We start from the raw sequence: 20,921 nt of genomic DNA, 5'->3' as shown, positions 1-20,921 counted from the left end.
AATATGATCAGATGTTATCACCGTAGACATCTATTTATTAGAACTGCTCAATTGAGTTTAATTCAGAAAACATGTCATTGCGTATCACTCACTAGCCAAGTACAACTTTATCAATGTCTGTCATGGTTCATGTATATACTGTACTTTCTCAACCAGTTATCATTTAAAACAATGGCAATGGCTGCAAAATGTTCCCATTTCCATAAAGATGTTATTTCCCACGCTGGATTACAGGTCAGATATGCTAAATGAATGCATCTGATTTGTTTTTAACATCAAGCAACTCAAAAACTGTTTTGTGGTTAAATATATAAGACAGATTCTAAATAGAGGAGAACATTGTTGAAAAGTTATACAAATCACCAGTTTCTTTCAGGTATACATAGTCTGTTTTACAAGCCTGTTTTTGCATTATCAGAGATTATTTTTTAAATTAAGGTTGAATTTATACTGAACTGTTACCAGCACATTAGATTAATACATCTTTATTTATCTTGAGTCACAGATGGCCACACATGTGTCATGTGTCTCTAGACACCAGTATTCCCATGTCTTTGGGATGCAGCAAGGAAAACAGCTCAAGTGGGAATATCCTTGTGCTTTAGTGATGGACATACCTCAAAGAAGGCTACATCAGGAAAGCAGAGAGGAATACGGCTGAGGAGCTCTGTGCTGGGACACACAGATGCAATCATTTGAGATTCATAGTTTAGTGCAGTGGCGTAGAATTTCGTTTTGGGGGGGGGGGGGGGGGTTCTGTTCCCCAGAATAGACTAGACCATACTACACTTTTGAGATTGTTCCCATCTTCTGTAATTAGTGCAGTTTTGGTTATGGCAAGCCATGGTGTCTACTGTCAGTCCCCTATCACAGTCTGTTGGATTCCCCATTGCAACTGAAACTGACTTGCTGCAGGGAGATGCAACTTCTATGCATTACTGATACATGAACTGCGTCATTTCAACAATGACGGTACAGGTGGCCTTCAACTTGGAAATGAAAATAGAGTGTTTGATTGCTGCCCCCCCTCCCCCAAGTTAAGGGCTTTCCAGCTTGTACTTGTTTTTTGTGTGGCTGCTTGTTGCTATGTCATTTATACAGAGTATATCCAATGCAGGTTTAATCGTGCATGCTGTTTAAACTGTGATTGTGTGATTATGTTTAGAATTCAAGATGCCAGTCCACCCTGCTGAATGAAGATGAATTTATTTTCAAAATAATCAGCATGACTCCTTTTTTTAGAAAATATAAAAAGGTCTCTTCAATTCATCACAAGTTTATAATGACAAAAAATTACTAAGGAGACGTGCATGCCCTGTGATTTTGGTGTTCAATATAAACAGCATTATTGTATACCAGGAATATAAGGTTTTAGAAAGCTTGCTTCCAGTAGATATATAAGACATTATTCCATTAATTCAAATCTCTTATGTACTAATAGAGCCTGGAAAACCAGTATAGCCTTTGGGATTTGTTATTCAGTTTGTTTAAAGAAAAGTCAGAAGAGGTCACCATCTACAGTAAACTTTTCAATTGGTCTAACCTTGAATTTAATTTCATTTAACTAAAAATTAAATTGTATTGTAGTGTTTTGAGGCAGTTTTCAAGTGCTGACAATCAAGTCAAGTTAGTGCCCTTGAAGCAAATACAAAGGCAAAATAACTTAGCTTTCATATGAACTGTGTCAACTAATGATGCTGGTTGTTAAATAATTGTGATTGCTTCAATCAAGATCGAGCACTAATTCTGTAGACCAGAGCACATGCTGTAAGGTATTCGGAAGCTGTTCATAATTGCCTTTTTGTTTGGCATAAGTGTCCTGTATTCTTCCACAAATTCACATGCATGATTCCCTGAAGGCTGTGTACTGTTTTCAATTCTTTACTTACATGAAGGTTTTCCGACACCGTGAATGTGTATCAGAGTTCAGTCAATTGATACATTTTTTCTCTTGATTTTCACGATGAAGGAGCTGAATTTTTTTTTTTTTGGCATTTGTTTTATTTACATTAGTTTAATGAAATGGTGCTGGCTTACCGCTCTGGTTTCAATGCATTATTTTCAGGTGCACAGGAGTCATAGCGGGCCTGACAAAGTCTGTAGTACAAGATCAGGTATAACTTCAGAACGCTCCATGAGAATTCTGAGGTAAAACTACAATAATGTCTGCTGGGTTTTTCATGCACGGTTCACTGGAAAGAAACCAGAAAACTGTCCTTGACTTGTCATTCCCCCAGCGTTGGTCTGCGGGTACCTTTCTCATACCTGCTTTGACACTTATGGAATCCTGTAATTGCCCGTCCCTGTGGCACACTTATTGCGAGAATAGCTTTCCTGTAGGTCGCTTTTTTCAAATCAACTGGAGTTTCAGAAACTGTAGGGAGTCATAGAAGCAACAAATACCCTCCCATTTAAAATCTTCAATTCGAATCTGAGTTAGAAAAGTGTACCGTTCTGTCACACGTTTTACTGATTTTGAATCTTTAAATGTACTCTGAGCACTTAATCTCCCATTATGGTCCTGAGCACTTAATCTCCCATTATGGTCCTTGACATAGAGCACCAAATATAACACATTTACACAAAGCAAAAAAAAAAAAAATCATTGTAGAAGTTTATGGCATAGCAATAGCTAGGATATGCTTTGTAAATGATTTAGCTTTTAAAGTCGTTTGCACAATACCACATACTTATCTGTGCTGCATACAAATCTTTAACATTTTTGCTGTTTGAGGTTTTGTGGCTTCAGGTGGCACAGGAAGGGGAATTGATGCTCTAATCGTTCGACATTTGACCTCTGGGATTTGGGGTCACGCTGAACAATAAGAAGTCAAAGAATCCTCCCAGTGTTCCACCTCCGGCCCCAAAGTAATTCGATTTGTTACGTGGCTGATAAGATTAAACAAAATGTGATGTGCGGAGGGCATTTTAAATGCAGAGCAGAATCTAATTGTGAAATCCTAGTACAATTGATAAAACCTTATTGGGAGCCACAGTGAAATGTGTTTTTCTAGCAAAGCATTACAAAAAAAAAATCCCATGTGGGAACGTCTGTTTTGTTATTGCTTTTACCACATGATGCTTATGTGTAAATGTATTAGTGATCTTAATATTGACCTTTTTGTTTTTCAAATCGCTTAATCAGAGGAAATTATTGATTGATATATCACATATAGTTGCAGAACAATTTTTTTTTTATTTAAAATAAAAACGTTGTACTACTGTTAAGCTCTAAAATACCAGGACAACGACAAAAATCCTTGGCATGGACTCCATGTCGATGGGCTCTTTATCGCATTGAAAGCAGCCACTGCCATCAGGTACATGTGCAGCATTGCTGGCTGGACTTGATCCGCAGTTATGCATAAGAGAACTATGGCATTGGTTCAGCTTTCCAGAGTAATCAAGGAACTCCGGGTATACCAGGAAAACATGCCCCACACCAGGGCAATACCTAGTATAGTGAAGTGTATACAGATTCACAGATAGAGATAAACAAAGTGATATATTCTGTGTGAAAGCCTCACCCTGCTATGCTGTATTGGGGACAAGCAGATGATTATTATTATTATTATTATTATTATTATTATTATTATTTAAAGTTTTCAGTAGACTCTTATGGTTCTCAAGCTCTATTGAAGGCAGTCAGTGAATTTTCAAATCATTTCTTCAGGCTCCTGTGAGATGATGGCACTTAGCACTTAGACCCTTAGTTTTAATCATCCTGACTTTCACATCAAGGTGCCTCAGATCAAGTAAAAAGCATCCTTTCCTCCTTTAATTGCCTGAATGTACTGTAGGCTGTAGAAAAGTGCTGACGATTAGAAAGTGCAGCTTTTCTTTTAATAGTAGAGGTTCCACTGCTATGGGTTCCTGTAATGCCATGAACAGGTAAATGGTGCGGCATGTTGGAATCAGTTGGCCCAGATACAGGTACATTGCAGAAGATAAAGGGTTTTGGAAAAGCAGTACAGCGTAAGACTCAGTCAGACAAAATGGATTATAAAGACAGCTGTTAAATCCCCTTTGTTTCACTGTGAATTTGGAACCAGCCGCCATGCATTTGCAGGGGATAATTGGGGTCTCTCGGTGCATGTAATCTCCATAATGCAGTATTTATGTGGTTTCAAAAGATTCCAACGATTTAAAAGGGCTGCAATAATAATAATGGCTGGTATTATTTAAGGTAGCAGCAGATCACTGATTCTTCCACATGAAAAATATCCGCTCCATATCTGCCCTTTCTATTACTCTTGATGATAATCTTCCCTTACCTTCCCTCTCTCTCTATCTCTCTTTCCCCTTTTATAGTTTCCCTCCCACTATGAAAGGTGGTATATAAAAATAAAGATATTATTATATTATTGTGCAAGAGCCAGCCGTTACTGTAATTAGAAGACTTTTTTGGTTAGTTTGGCTACTAGACAGTGTAGTATATTTAATTTTAAAAGGCTTGGCAGCTATACTTTCCTACTAGAGGGAATGATATCTGTGCATTAAAAGGCACTGAGTGGAGATGCTTTTGTTCCATGTTCCAAACGCTGGGGTTATGCTTTGTAAGCATCACAGTTTTATAGTCACTGCTTTGTTCTGGTTTTAATGCTTTTTCAGCTTCAGAACCATGAATACCATTGGGGGGGCTTAATACCAGTTAGTCTGCTGATGTTGCATTGCAATTTATTATTATTCTCACGGCCTTATCCTTAGAAAAGTCGTTAGTTTAATCCCAGGATTTTGCAGCGAATATATTTCCATTGTACGAAAACTTTTTAAAATAGACCTCTGTCACCTGTACAATAACATGAAACCGCACCAGAGTGTTGTCCAGGGTCATTGTAAGATGATTGTCTCTGGGGAGCTATACTGGAAGCACGCATGCAAATGAATGACTGTTGCATTTAGCAACAATTACCAATGATCTGTGCCAATGCAGTGGTAGCACAGAGAATAGGGCAGATATACTGGTGTGTGTCATTGGTAGAAGTACGATAACAGTTTAACATTGTGCTGATAATGCTCTGGTTTTGATTCATGTGTGCCTCCATATTATACCATTTTATATACTAATATAGAGGGCACTTTTTGTACAGTTTAAGTACTGGCTTGCTGCTGGGGCAATAGGCTGCAGAGACACTAGATATAGCAGCAGAATTGTATGTATGGACAATCAAAGAATGGCCAAATATTGGGGTGCTTATTGTCTCATAAGCACCATTATAGCCCCAGAGTATAATTATAAGCAACTTCAGCTTTCAAAGAATGAGGCCTCTGTGGGTTCCAGCTAATTGAATCACTTTCATCTGGTCAGTTTACTGGAGAGCACTTGAGAACAGTGGGTCTCTTTTATTCTGATGAATAATCAAAGCTACAGGAGAGGGGAGGTAATTGGAGTCAGGTGTGACTAAGCTAAAGGATTTTATCCTAGCGTAGCTTGACTAATGCTCACAGCACTGGAGGAATTATGTATAATAGGGAATAATACATTAAATGAGCATTTCAGAGATTATTTTACAGCATAATTACAAGAGCAGCTTCTTACCAGTACAGGACCATTAATCAATCCATTAGGAAGATTAATCAGGCTTTAGCACATTAGGAAGTACTAAGATAGTTTAATAAATAATATTTTGACAGTAGAAAATATAACAAGTGTGACAGTGGTAGAATTCTACCTGTGGTAGTTTTTGTGCTACCGTAGCTACTGGAGATACATTTTTAAGGGTGTAGTACCTTTAAAATTTCTCCTAGTGCTGTTTATATGAAGCTTGGGCAAGGCAATTAAATTTCTGCAGGTTTTCTGAAAGCCAGTAGGGTTCATGAAAGTCAGTAATGCATACAGTAATGGTTTGTAGATGGCACAGTAGCTAGAAAAAACATGTGAAACCCCCAGATCTGCATTCAAACAGAGGGCCAGGCTTGTCAACATATGTCAAAGTATACAGGCCAGTCTGGGCTTGGACTTGAACTCATGTTGAGCAATTACTGCAGGATCTTGAAATGAGCCCTCGCTACCTGGACTAAAATAACATATCCCCCCCCCCCCCCCCCCCCCCGGCTGGAAGAGAGCAGCTGGAACACACTAGTAAAATTGCTTCTATGTCTGAAAAAAATAACCCAAAAAAGTCAAAGGTGCTGCTTTTATGCTTTCCTAATAGCCGATACTCAACTGAATCTGAACTGTTTTTTTTTTATATATATAATTTATTTCTGTACTCTATATTCTAATCAGAAAGAACACAATAATGAGTTCTATTTTCAATTCAGGTAGACCAGGGAACATGAGATTATAATAATGGCTGTGCACCTGTGCTGTATAAAAAGGTCTCTTCACAGCCCCAGTAAATTGCAGCTGTAGTTTATGGTTCAGTACAGATGAGCGATTCCTGAAATGAAAAACACACAATCCCTTCCAAAATGAGGCAGCATGGGGCTGAGAGAGCCTCATTACAGTAATCCGTCAGGTATCCACCCGTCACACATTCACCCGAACCGTTTATCTGCCATGATCAAGCTCTTCAGCAACGTTAGATTATTATTGAACAGAGAAGATTAGTTCAGAGATTGTAGATCCCACCAAAGTTTTCGTACACTGTGTTGTATGTGCTCCCTGCGCTGCCATTGCTGGTAGTGTCATGTGAGCTGTTCAGTGTGTCGATATGTCAGTAAATCCTGTTTGCCTGCGGGGCGTATCAACTTCAACCTCCGTCTCGATCTCCTGCCTGTCACTCAGCAGATAATGCTCTTATAATATCCTAATTAAAAAAGGATGAATTAAATACATTATACCTGGACCACATTCATTTGAAATGTTTTTCGGCTAAAATCATCATCTTTTAAAAGCTATGAGATCGTTCGTGTTCGACACACACATTTTCAACAGTTGAAATCTCTCAATTATATGATTTGAAGAAGAACCAGAAAAGATGACAGACAGTTAAGCAATATAGAAAAATGATTAAAGAAGCAACAGACCATTCAGAATAATTTTTTTAACAACAGATGGTATTTGTAGCTATTACATTATTTAAAGTTTTTTTTATTTTTTATTTTTTATTGAATGGGCAGAAAATCGTGAGCGAAATTATAATTGAGGCGATGTTCCACTGCTGAAGAGAGAAGCCTGTGAGCCTGACAGAGAGCCTGGTTATCCGAGAGCTTACAATCCTAAGGAGATAAGCAGAGGATAACTTGCTGCAAAAGCAGAGGCTCACACCAGGAAACCGCAGTATAATTGGGCACAGCTGGTAGCCTGTGTTTCCAAAGAAATGTAGAATAGATGTGAGCATGAGGCTTAAATTACATTTTTTCCGTTGAAGACGCTGTCCAAAAGGGGTTAAGGCGTACTGGCAGGGAGTAAAGGAAACCAGACACCCAGCCTACCCTCACTGTCCTCTCTGCCTTTTATATATTAAAGGGATTATAAGTGGAGTGCTGACAACCTCTTATCTTCCGCAGTCACAGGACTCTCTATTAAACAAGTAAGAAATGGAAAAAAAGAATAACTGACTGCTGTTTGATGTTTTTTTTTTAGATGATCAGATAAATGGAAAGATTTATAGTGCGTTTCAAAAATAGATGCTGAATTTTCTACATAAAGTCAGACATTAGCTGCAAGTTTGTGATTGATCAGTCATGTGGCATTTGATAATTTACAGAACCTGAAACTGCCTAAAAGGAATTTACTGTTTAAAAATGAAAATTATTCACACAACCTATTATTTAAGTATATTTTTAAAGCAGTGCTTATATTTATAGTGTACTGTGTTAGAAAGTAGCCGATATACTATTTCATTGTTTCTAAGATTATATGTTAATACATAGAGATATGAAAAACATTGCAGCAATCTGAGAGATGGAGATGAATAAAGAGATGGCCTCCCTATGATTAATATAATAAAATCAGCATTGTATTGATTGTTCTCAGAGTGAACATTTGAAAAAACAAAAGATCATTTGCAGGCAGAACCACAATAACACTGAGAGCGTGTGTATTTTCAAGGCCCATTGGCTTTACAATATTCAAATTCCCACCGCAGTTTCTCTTTCAAGGTCAGTGTGGTATATCTAATGATTCTAGTTTAAGCCAGTCTGTCTTTGCAAACATTGCTGGGGTAGCTTGTCTTGTAGACGTTTACCACAGCAAAGTGTAAAAAAGCATAGTGAAAGAATGGTAAAGCAAAGAGAGGTATGGTAAAGCAAAAACGAAATGGAAAACCGTGGTAAACTATGGTATAAGATGGGAAAACTGCTAAATTATTGTTTAAATTCACTGTGTGGTAAAGGGACAAACCATTTGGATTATTAGAATGTTGACAATGCTTCCTTACTTATTGCAAAAATCTAAGAATATTCTTCTTAATAAGACCTGCTTTTCTAACTTCTTAAAACTGTGATTTGTCAGTTGCTAAGTTGGTGCATTGAGGCTGGTAATGGGTTTGTAAAGACTTCAGGGACAATGGAGATTAGAAGCAGGTAGAAGACAGAATTCAACTATTGTGCTTTATGGAAATGTAAATTTGATTGGATTGCAAAGTATCAAGTCGTTTTTGTAAAAATTACACAAAATGTGCATAGCCAGCTACAAAATGCATACAAACTGGAAAATGCCTGCATCGGTGAAGAAAATGCCTTACAAATTAGTTGGTTTGTAATTGGCCACCGTTTTGTTTGAATTGATTATCCATCAGGCCAAACAAAATCTGAAACAATAGTGTTTTTTTCTGCTAGTGCTAGATGGGCATTGTATTTATAAAATCCAATATCTATTCCAATGTGTTGTATTTTTTTAATTGGTAACCCTTCATGAGTTAATAATCAGCAGTGAAATCAAATTATTATATTTTAATAAATTAGATAAACACATATTTGATACAATTTCTTCACACCTGTACACTATGTAAAACTCACAGACCCAATACAGATTGATAAAGTGTCAAAGGTCATACTTGCAAATGCTCCAACAAGCAGCCTGTTAGATACAGCAAGTACACTGTGTGTAATATGTGTGTACACTATAGTGCTTTAATAACACACCATGTGATATCTATTTTATGAGGTTTCACACAGGGGGTCAAATGTTAAAGATTTAAAGATTAAATGATTAATGTTATGAACAGTGGTTAATGAAATATGGCTTTTTAATGAAAGTCAATGAGACAGTATTTCATAGCTAAGAACTGGAATACTGATGTGCAGAGAACACATCCCAAGCACTCTGTTTCCTGCCCAAGTTCCCTTCCTGTCTAGCCCACTGGGCCTCCCACATTGATTTTTATCAGTGGTCAAATCCCACCGTGCAGGAATTATTACTTAGTAAGGTGGTACTGGAGCACCCTGTAGAAAGGACCTCTACACCCTATTTAGTACCTGCTGTAGCGTTTATTGCTTGGACAGTCACTGTGAAGCAGTCTCTTCCACTGGACCTGTGAAGCGCCTGTGCCCAGCAGTGTGGGAAACGTTAAAGTTGATGTATTGAATCTGCTTATGCTGGAAATCTGCTAAAGGAAGCATATTCCGTGATGGAGAAAACAAATGGTGCTGTTGAATTGAATGAACAATTGAAGTTTATTGGTTAATAAAAGTGCCAGAGGTTAATATCTCTTCGCCTTTTGTGTTTGAAGCCTGTGGAAGAGGCGGCTTTGAGTCGGAGATAAAAACAGCTGGCAAGGCTTTTAATGTGTAATTTTATAAGGCAGGTGTTTTAAATCATATCTCTCTGAAGCTGTTTCCTCTGAAATCACAGCCTCTTTGTATAAAGATTTGACCCGGATTCAAATTTCACTGCGAAAGTACAAAAAAATTAATAACTGGAATTGGAACAATTATTGACTCACTTCCTGTACCCAACCAGACTGCTATATTTAGTTTTGGCTCTGAAAACATCTGGAAATAAAATAACCAGTCCTTATTTGGCCTTTTCCTTTCTAATGGCAGAACATTGTCAGTGAACCTCGTCCACGTAGTCTGGATTCCAACTGCTGTGTCTCCCACAGTTGTTTTGGGTTACCTTGAAGAAGATGAACTTCACAAGTTGAATGGCAACTTTTCAGCTGGATAGTGGAAAAGCCACACACACACGCGAACGCACACACGCGCACACACACACACACACACCACCTATCTATTATTACATTCTGCAGCTGTAATGAACAGCCGAAAACTAAACACAAACATCAATTACATTTCAATCATGCAAATTAGCGTCTGACGGAATACAAACTCCACATTGAGCTTCTGGTCTTTTCAGTGCTATAATTGAAAAGCTGAACAAAACTGCTTAAATTGTTTTATATTCAATCACTGCGAATGCATTCACTTGTTTCAAATCCCTGATGGGATAATGAGCACCTTAACGTCTAATCAGAGCGGCCTCTTTAGACATTCTATGGAGCGAATCTTCAAAGTCAGGACGTCATGTTGTCATCCCATCAAGGCAGGTCTTATTTTTTTTTTTTTAATATAAATTTAGTTGTCTCCAATGGTTTTTACCCCGGTTTTTTCCCCAATTTGCAATGCCCAATTATTGTTTTTATCCCGATTCACTGCTGCAACCTCCTGGCGACTTGGAAAACAGAGGCTGAAGCACACGTCCTCCGAAACGTGTTCCTGCCTTTATTTTCACACTGCAGATCCACAGTGAAGCCACCAGACCTATAGTGCTGGAGGACAACACAGATCTGAATTGCTCCACTGTAGCTCCGCAGGCGCCCTATCAGCCACAGGTGTCGCTGGTGTGCTGTGAACCGTGGATTCCCCTGCCGACCTAATCCCTCCCTACCCGGGCGGCGCTCAGCCAATTGTGCATTGCCCCCTAGGGACCCCCAGTCAAGGTCGGCAGTGACATAGCCTGGATTTGAACCTGCGATCTCCAGGCTATAGGGCGCATCCTGCACTCCACGTGGAGAGCCTTTACTGGATGCTCCACTCAGGAGCCTATGACAGGTCTAAAATGAAGTAGTGGTATTTAAGTGTCCTTGTGAATTTGAACACATATTTTTTATAATTGACACCTAACCATCTCATTTTCACCAAAGCCCCACAGAGATGCACGAATGAAAGAGAATGACTTTCTGGGAAGATTCTTTCTCATGCATTTTCCCTCAATCTGCTTGGGTGAGACAGTCCACTGTTCTCCACTAGCAAAGCCAGTAGCAGAGTCTAGACTCTTCCACTGTATCTTGAGTCGGATCACAAAACATCTTGCTTCAGAATTACACAAAAACCCACAGACAATTACATAACATCTTGACCCTTTGATAAACTCAAGATGCTTGAGGCTTTTTTATTTCAATAGAAGTTTGTGAAACTTTGAGAACCAACGAGACAAAGTTCTGGGATGACTCTGCAACCAGGAACTGCATGAGCATTCATGTTATGAACCTTAAATCAGCACAGAGTACGATCCCTGCACCTGAAGATGAAAAGGTAGCCAAGGATTTCAGTATACAACTCAACTTGACGTAGGGACACTGCAGCTTTAAACTGCTTTAAAGTGTTTTGCGGACATTGTGCGCTCCTTTTAGGCATGCTGTTTTGTCCATTATATAACCCAGTGTGAAATGAATGCTCTGCAAACAAAGACACCCTTCTAGGTTTGCTTTTACTTTACATATTGCTACGGGGTAATTTCAGAGTAAGTGCAGGTCAGCTATTCAGGAAATATGAACAACAGTAACCTTTTTCTCTGTTCGTATTTGATTTCAAGAGCTACTCTTTAGTTCTATTTCTTGCCATAGACATATGCAATGTAGGCTAGATCAGCTTTAGTTTCTTTATATTCCCAAATACCAGCACCTTCTAGGGGACTGCTGTTTATGGCTTGCAAAACTTAGGGAAACTTTAGCCAAAGTAGGCAAGTCACGAGATAGAATTCTATCATGTCACCTTGGCTGCTGTAACCGGGTTGTATGTGTCAATGACAGGAAACTAAAAGTGAAGCGCAGCTCCTGAACTGAGGTAAAAGCATCTTAACACGGACCTGTCAAAATATTTAATTACAATAAGAACCATCCGGAATGATTGCTAACATCATACAAAGGTAAGGGGACAGTTAAAAAATAAAATAAAAATAAAAATAAAAATTGACTCGGAAATACCCAGAACATCAAAGGCACCCAAATAAACTGTTTTAAAACACACTCCCTCATTGCCTTTTGTAAGCAGAAAGCTTGGCAAGATAGCTCTGTTTTCTGTCATCTCTGCATTCATTTAGAAAAGCTCGCTGGCCAAAACATAATTTCTTCCTTTGTTTATTTCCTTTTCAGCGTGATATTTTATTACCTTGTTTTTGTTGGCAATGGCTGTCTTTCATTGCCATGCTGAGGCAGCACACATTGATTTGTGTCCCTTTCCCCAAAGTAAACATTGTTTGAAGGCAAGCTTCTATATTGAAAAGTAGTAAAGCACAAATGAGTCACCTTCAGCTGAAGTGCCCTGCCATTGACTCTCCGAATGCTGGCAACATCGTCTATTTCAAGACAAAAGCGCTTGGTAGCTGTGCTGGGATGTGCAGGACTGGGATGTGAGGCTGGCCAGGGCTGGCTTTGTCCCTGCCTCCCCCTCCCCAGTCCTGCATTAAGGCAAATTAAGAACAACAAAGCAACACATGTGTTGAGCACATCAATATATTTGAATGACATGGGGAGTGAATAATAAGGTGGATGGAATAGTGCAGCAGCATTGCAGGCATATTGCGCTCCTCACAAGAAGAGGTGGTTCTTGCACAGAGTTCCCAGGATCAGTGTACTGCCATGCTGTGATTCTCTAGAAGTCCTTGTCTGTTTCCAGCCCATTCACTATAAATCTAATATAAGTAGCCGATGACACAATCCTTACAAAAAACAGGGCAAAATGCAGGGAGGCCTTGTATTGGAGTGTCCATCACACTGGCACTTGACGGTGCAAACCAATACAGCTGGGAACGATGCCAACGTTTACCTTTTTCTAGAAATATTTACAATATTTCAAACACAAACACTGTCAGTCGTTCATTACAATCTTATTTATCTTTTCTCTTGAACAATTTGAAAATAACAATTTAAAGTCAGTATATATAAGAGTATAAATAATAAAATATTTGATTACAGAAATGTAATGTATGGGCATTGCTATGAGCAATTATCTGGCATTAAATTTCCACTGCAGCGCTGTGAAAACAGGAATCAGATCAGGTATGTGTATTTTATACTGTATGTGATTAACTCAGACTTTCATACTCTCTGCCCATGCTTACATTGACAGAGATTTGTGGGGAGTGTTTCCAGAGCTGCCAATCCTACAGTTCTCACTATGCCATAGCAGCCAAACAAATTAATCACCTGCTAGCAAAAAAAGCTATATGGTGCCTCTGTTTTCAACTGCTTCTCCAGGCCTGCTTTTGTTCAGCGCTCCCAAATTCCCACCGTTTACAAGCTTAGCTAATTAATATTGCTCTTTTGTATTCAGACAGTGATCATCAGTAGCTGCCACCATCCTTTACCAGCGGACTCCAGATTCTTCCCTCTGAACCTTTCTCTGTCCCGAATCTTTTTCACTTTCCCATGGAGGCCGTGGTCCATCAGAGGACCTGGGGTTGAGTTAATGGCTGCCTGGGTCTGCATCTCCTCTGCTAGAGCCAGCACTGCTTACATTCTTGGCAGAGGCAGATCATTATTAGCAAGCTGGAATCTCTTGCAGGGAGTTTGTTTAGCGAAAACATTTCCTTCCGTCTTCAGAAGCTGGGAATGTGAGACCCGGATAAAGCTCCTTGTTGTATGAAAAGAAACATTCTGTCTAATAAAAGGACAATGTAAGCGAAGCCCGTTTTGCATCCTTGAGACATTCTTGTCTGCTGTATTTAAAATGTTAAGCCCTCTTGCTAATGCTTTTAAGGACAGAGTTCTTCTTTCACTGAGGTGCAGTGGCTTTAGAAAAGTGGAAAACAGGTGAAGTGCTTTCGGTGCTATATGACTGTTCCTTTCTCCTCACTTAGTCTGACAACCCACTGTGACAGAAAACTAATCTCGCTCGGAATTAACAGGCCACCCAGTGTCGCCACTTGGATAGCTTACTGATAATTAAGGGGTCATTTATGTACAGTGGAACACAGTTTATATATGGGGCAGCAGTGTGGAGTAGTGGTTAGAGCTTTGGACTCTTGACCGGAGGGTTGTGGGTTCAATCCCAGGTGGAGGACACTGCTGTTGTACCCTTGAGCAAGGTACTTTACCTAGATTGCTCCAGTAAAAACCCAACTGTATAAATGGGTAATTGAATGTAAAAATAATGTGATATCTTGTAACAATTGTAAGTCGCCCTGGATAAGGGCATCTGCTAAGAAATAAATAATAATAATAATATGCATGCCTGCTGACACTGTTCCGCGTTCTTAGAGACTGTTCTGGATGGGGAGGAGTGGGGACAATGATATAATCCTAATACCGCTTGGAATAATCAAGATGCCGTTTTAGTCTGATGGGTCACCTACACAAGCCCTTTTAACGCTACAGAAAAAAAAAATTATTTAGAAACCTAGGAAAGATAGCTGCACTAACCCAGTAAAACTGGTTTCAGGAATGTCTCTATACTGTATGCATTTTTTTTTTCAGTAAAAGGTATTGAAATGATTTCTTTTTCTGACAGTATTGATTGCTACCTTATCTTTCTTTCAGGGATTAACCACTAAAAGGTTGAATGAGTGAACTAATCCTGTTTCAAGTGATGTAACAAGGAATCAATACTTTTGAGTTGTTTTATGCCACTCATTCAGCATTGTTGTTTATCAGTTAAGTCGCAGAGGGAAGCTGAAGAGTATTGCGCTAGGAATCTTTTAAGAGCTGTTCAGTGTTCCAGCTGCAGGGAACCTTTTCTTACAAGAGGAGCTGGCTTGCAGTTTTGTCCAAATGAATAAAACATGTTTGTCTTTGCACTGTGTGGTCCTGATTTCATTACCAAGCTAATATTAGGAACTTGTGTAGGATTCCAATCTTTACAAAATCAGTGTGTAACCCTTGTTCTCTTCAATGTAAGGTGGCCTTGTATTGGAGTGTGTCCACAGCACTGGCACTCGACAGTATTTAAACAGAACCACTGCCAGCTGGAAATGTTAGAGAAGACAGTCCGGCCAGGCCAATCTTTACCTTCTCTATAATGTGACGTATTTCCAAAGCAATATTGATCAATAATTCAATAAGAATCATTTCAAACATGAACACGGATGTTCCTTAAATACGCCAATGCCTTAACCGTTTTTTCACTTGAACAATTTGAAAACAATAACAGTGTAGAAGCAGCCATTTAATGAACGTTTATTTAGCTATCATCAGCTGTAATGGGTGGATTTTCTAGATTGTGAAAAGGCATAATTATGAGCAATTATCTAGCAGTGTCACAAGCAATGGATAATGCGTAAAGAGTTAACAGTGAGTTGTGTTTTTGTTCTTTCTTATTCAGATCACCAGTGATGTGTTATCTTGAGTTGCATTCTGAACTATAACCAGGGTCACAGTTTTTATTTCTTTGGTTTAAGATGCTGAGGCTTGACTAGCAGTGTAGTAGAACTGACAATGTCCACTTCCGATCAGACATCCAGCGGCATGTATCTGAATGGATGGATGGCTGAGAGCTTAAAGAAACACTGCCAAGTGAATGGAGTATATAAGGGCATAATAGATATCCTATTGAGAAGACAATTGACTGCTTGTACTTCAAGGGCAGTAGCCGGGTGTTCTTTGTCAGGCTAGGTCTGGGTGTCATATTCTTGTACATGATGTTGCTCGCTCACATGAATAATCCCGTAAGAATTTTACTATCAACTCAGGTGCAGTTACATTGCCAAGACCACATGTTTGAAAAAAAACCAAAACACACATTTGAAGCCTTGTTCCAGCTATTGCAGATGCTAAGATAGTCAATGCAAACACCCTGTTGTTGAACTCCAGAACAAGGGTTCATTTGTGCCAGATCCCAGATTTGGTACCTTTTTGTCTGACAGGTGTAAAAACATATTTTTAATTTTTTTAGTTGCAAAAAACCCCCCAAAAAACTCTATATAAACATGTTCTGTAAATTGTCTCCTACAGCATGTATGCATGCATCTGTCTATTTCGTCCCTTGCATCTCATTAGGAATGATAACACAAGGCATCCTATTTTTAAAGACTTTTTCTTCGGACTCAGTTTGGAACGTCTCAGCTGCTGTCTGTGTGGACCTGCATGGTGCAATGTGATGTGATTTTACTGGCCCTAGATCAGCAGTTTTTCCCAAATGCTTATGGATGGATTTATTTTAGCGAATTTCATGTTGCCAGCCCACAAAGCCATTCGGTCTTAATAATAACAAGCACCACAGACCATTCCAGTGTTGCCTGCCAAAGCACTAATGCTGTATTCATGGAGATTCTGGTTTGTTGCAGAAACAGACATGAAAGTCTGAAGCCTGCTTTTAAATGGCAGTATTTGCAGCACATACGCAAGTACAATAATTATTTGTGTTTAAGGTTCGCATTGTCAGCTGGAGTACATGGAGTTACTTTCCTCATAGCTCATTTGCATATTGCTGCCATTACAAAGTATTAAAAGAGAATGCACTTCCCTTTGTCATGTGGACCTGTCTTGTATATCAAGGAATAATTTAGCATGCAAAAATTAATTATGATGTCAGGTGCTAACCCTCCATTTAGCTCTTGTCTTAACTGTGAATATCAAAGGGCAAAGGCCTCAAGCAGTCAGTTCCTTCAAGTGGATTGCAAAACTCCTACAGAAACATCTTTTGAAATCACTAAAACATCAAAACACACAGAGGCACTTGAAAAATAATATGACTGCATCATCAGCGCCTGAATAACTTACACAGTCTATTTGATTTAGTTATATTGCTTACCAGAAAGGTTAACCCTTTTCAATTCTTACGTATGAGGAGGAAAGTATGAGTCTCCAAATAATAAAGTAACAAACGTTGTAATACCACCATCTCTTAAATATCCCTCCAATCTTTTCCATATACATTGTGAAGTAATTACTATGATAATACTGGCAAGCACAAGAGCTTTTGATGATCAAACATCTCACAAAAACTGTTCTGCTTCTGATTAGTCAGAAAGGGATGAACTATGAGTGTAAAAGAACGTCCCGTTTTCATGGAATGAGCCAGTAACTAATACATCTGTTTGGTGGGGAAGGTAGATGCAGAAGACAAATGGATGATATTTTATTGTGGTTGCTTGGTTCTGGAGAGACAGAACAGGGGTGGGTAACTACTAACTTTGAACTACTGAACCTGCAGTGGAGTGGCCATTTAGGACTGAAATTGGGCACCCCCGGGTTAATATAACTGGAACTGTCAACAACCCGTTTTCATATGTGACAGGCCGTTCTGGGTAGTGTTAGTTTCTTACTGTTCAACTGAATGTATCCTTGTAATCAAAGTGGGGAAGGGGCACACTTTTAGAATGGGATGCAATGTGAATAGCAAATATGCATATAGCTAACTAATTAGGAGCATGTAGACATTAACCAGTTTGGCAGAAGCAAGAAAAAGCTAATTTCAAGCTCTGATTGCTGGAAAACTGCAGCAGCAGATGGCCAGCTGGCTTTCTGTCTTTCTGCAGCCAAGAGAGCTGCTCTAGTGGTGCTAATATCCACATGTGCTTTCAGCCTGTGCATCCTGCCCTGTGTTTAGATCTGACACGGTTTAGATTATCAATGCAGACCCCAGACAGCCAGTGTTAAAAGTGCTGCTATAGTGGTGCTGGTCATGCCACAGCTTCTTTTTAGTATTCTTATATATATCTCATAATTGAATACATCTCGACATACATCAGACACTGAGCTCATATTACATGCCAGGGTCCTGGATGGGAATGTGAGGCACAGTGCTGGTGAAAAATAAAGGCACAATTTTGTTCACTGTGGGGCTTCAATTGAAAAAATGAGTGCGCTGATGAAAGGGCCTGCCAAGCGTAGGCAGCAGTTGCACAGCCTGGCTATGGAGAAGATAGCTTTATCCCAGCCTTCCAAATACTGACCTTTAATAGGCTCGTTAAAGTCTTCCATTCAACATGCAGAATTGTTCTTTTGTGTCTGTACAATAATACGTTCCTTTGTATAAGACAGGACTGCGCTGCAGTTATATATATATATAAAAACAAAGATATAAACTTGCATCAGCTGTGTTTAAACCTAATGATATTTAAGTGCTTTACAGCGTTTCAACCCTTCAGTAGTTATTGTCGAGTTGAATTTTTCACAGTTTTCTTTAATAATAACTACCAGTCTCTAGTTTCAGTGTGCTATGCTTTTGAAACTTGATTTCTTAATATATAACTACAGCTGAAAACCAGGAACAGGAGCATATGGTTTTGGCTGGCAATGCAACATAGTGTCAAACCCGGTCCAATAAGGGAGGAAGCAAACAAAGGGTCTGTTTTCTAACAAAAGAGAGGACACAAAAGGCTGAACTGTGGAGCAATTGTATTTTAGTGTAAAACTAAAGATGGTTGTGGGGAAGGTTTAATCAAACAGCTGAGAATTCCCCAAACCCCATAAAACACTGGAAGGGAAGTTCTTAGTGGCATTCCATAAGATGATTCCCCTAGACCTTGCCTTTTACCATGGAGTCTTATTTAAAGAGCTGCCCAACTAATGGTGCAGAAATCCGGACAGAGATGTGTTTTCCTTTGTTGGGTGATAAATTGTATCTCTTTTTATTCAAGGACTCCGATGGCTTTGATTTTCAGCAGCCGTGTGAGCTGCTTCATATGCAAACACACTATACTGACAGCGCCTTGGTAGTGCTGTAGAATCCAGTGATTTACACTCAGACTCGCTGGCCAAACCATCTGCTGTTTGCACAAAAGAGGTTGTTCTTGTTTTTTTTTCACAGCGAGGTGAATGCAGGCTTGTATTTGATGTAATTTGATGTAATTTTGGTTCAGCTTTAAAAAAAAAATTAACAGAGCAAAACATTTTACATAAACCAACCAAGTAAAGGAAAAAAAGGTTAAAAAAGATATCTTCAAACAAAAGGTTAAGTTACACAAATGGATCAGCCGGATCTGCAAAATGGGTAAACAAGGCACAATTCAGGACTAACTTGGCATCTCGTTTTATAGTATGTTTCGCTTAAAAGTTTCACTACTGTGACATCTCAGATTCACCCAAAAAATAGCACATTGCAGCTTTGTGTGGATCCCAGGATAACCAGTTTTATTTGTGAAGAACTATTTTCACTCAGCAGCTCCCAGAGGCAGGGTAACATGCCCTGCAAAGACAGAAGAAAAGAAGGTAAAACAAATTAACTTCCCTCCTGGAACACCCCCTCCAGCACAGAGCAGCGGGAGGTTTTGTCAGTTAATCTCAAAATTGAATTTATTACCAGCAGCCAAGTTGCTAGTGAACTATTGTCACTGACCTTGAGGGAAGTTTGCTCGTATTTAAATGGCAGACAGCGGAGAAGAATATTATAGCCAGTCAGGTCAGTACAGTAGGCTCTCATAGCTCCAGGTTTTTGGGCTTGTGATAAAAAAAATGTCTAGATTTTATTTTAACACAGGCTTTGAGCCAGCGTGAGACAATTTTTTTTTTTTTACAAGAGAAAGACTTTTTTAAATGGGGCTGTAATTTTCACACAGACCATATTGTTTCCAGTCTACTAATTAACACCTTTTTTTTTTTTTCAAAGTTTCACAATTAGAAGTAATGGGACAAAGCTCTCAGAAGAGGGATTTTGTTGTTAATACTTGTACGGGTGTAGCACACTCATCATTATTTTTTAAATCGGTTTTCCTATGTAGATATCAGAATTGTTAAAGTATAAAATGTGATGGCTTTTTAGCACAACTGAAGTTGTGTTGTTATTTTGTATCAGTGTTAATTACCTGGGTGATTACTGCCAACAATAGCAGTGAATGATTGCAAGGGACTTTTTGTTGTCCTTCAAATGTATTTCTGAAATAGTGATTAGTGTATATTTTGACCTGCTGTAACTAGCGCCATCTGTGCAAGGCTAATGTCTAATACAGTACATGCAGAATCCCCATAAGCACACTCCTCTTAACGGGACCAACAAGAAATGGGTCACACTTTAGCACTTGGGGTGCAATCCATATCATCCACTGATATACGTTTATGAATCAAGACTTTCAACATTCTCGACATGCGTAAAGACTTTCAGTCATTGTGTTTATTACTTTTCTTTTAGTAGTTCTGGATTTTGCATTATAGAGTGTTTTATAGTTATTGATGAAATGTCTTTGGTTTACGTTTGTATCTTGTTATTAAAGGCATGGCAATGCTCTGAAACCCATGTTTCCAGTGTGCTTACCTGTCTGACCGTCGGCTACTTGTTACAATAGGATACGTCTCTTGGTTTGAAAAAATAATTGCACAGATAGCTTCGGCTGGGTTTAAAAATGAAATTACATAGTACACAGGAGGCAGCAGGAGTGGGGAGGGAGAATGTAATAAGTCTCAGGGTTTTCTTTAACATTTTAATCCGAAAATACTTTAGAGGATTAAAGCAATCTTCTACACAATGCTATCTGCAAATAACCAAGACACACAAAGAGGCTGATTCTATACCAGAGATACCAGAACAAAAACTAAACAAAAAACTTTTAATACAAAGTTTATGGAAAACCACTGCCTGTGTCGGCTGGGCTGAATTTATTGTTCCATTGAATTATATGGTGTTACTGAGTGAATGGTGTTCTGAAAGACAAAATTCAGCTTGCTTTCTATCAAGAGCAATTCTACTATCTCTTTAGAGTTATTATACTGTGCTAGTCTAAAGAAATGCTAGCTTATTAAATAACAGCAGTCTCTGGTGTTGCATCATCAGGGATGCTGGGCCTCCAAAAATCCATCAGACTAAGTCAATAAATATTCCTGTAGGCTATTTGGAGCTGTGCCATCAGGCCACAACCCTCTGATAAAGTTCACATGCAC

At 38.9% G+C, this 20,921-nt stretch overlaps 1 protein-coding gene across 2 annotated transcripts in view; it reads left to right on the top strand.

Moving 5' to 3' along the window:
• The window catches only part of LOC117427780 (transmembrane protein 132C-like), a 152,063-nt gene that overhangs the window by 32,913 nt on the left and 98,229 nt on the right, over nucleotides 1-20,921 (top strand). The gene's annotated exons all lie outside the window — the stretch shown is intronic.

The sequence above is a fragment of the Acipenser ruthenus genome, chromosome 21, assembly GCF_902713425.1.
Source record: "Acipenser ruthenus chromosome 21, fAciRut3.2 maternal haplotype, whole genome shotgun sequence".
NCBI classification, from domain to species: domain Eukaryota; kingdom Metazoa; phylum Chordata; class Actinopteri; order Acipenseriformes; family Acipenseridae; genus Acipenser; species Acipenser ruthenus.
This window is presented reverse-complemented; position numbering and strand designations above follow the sequence as displayed.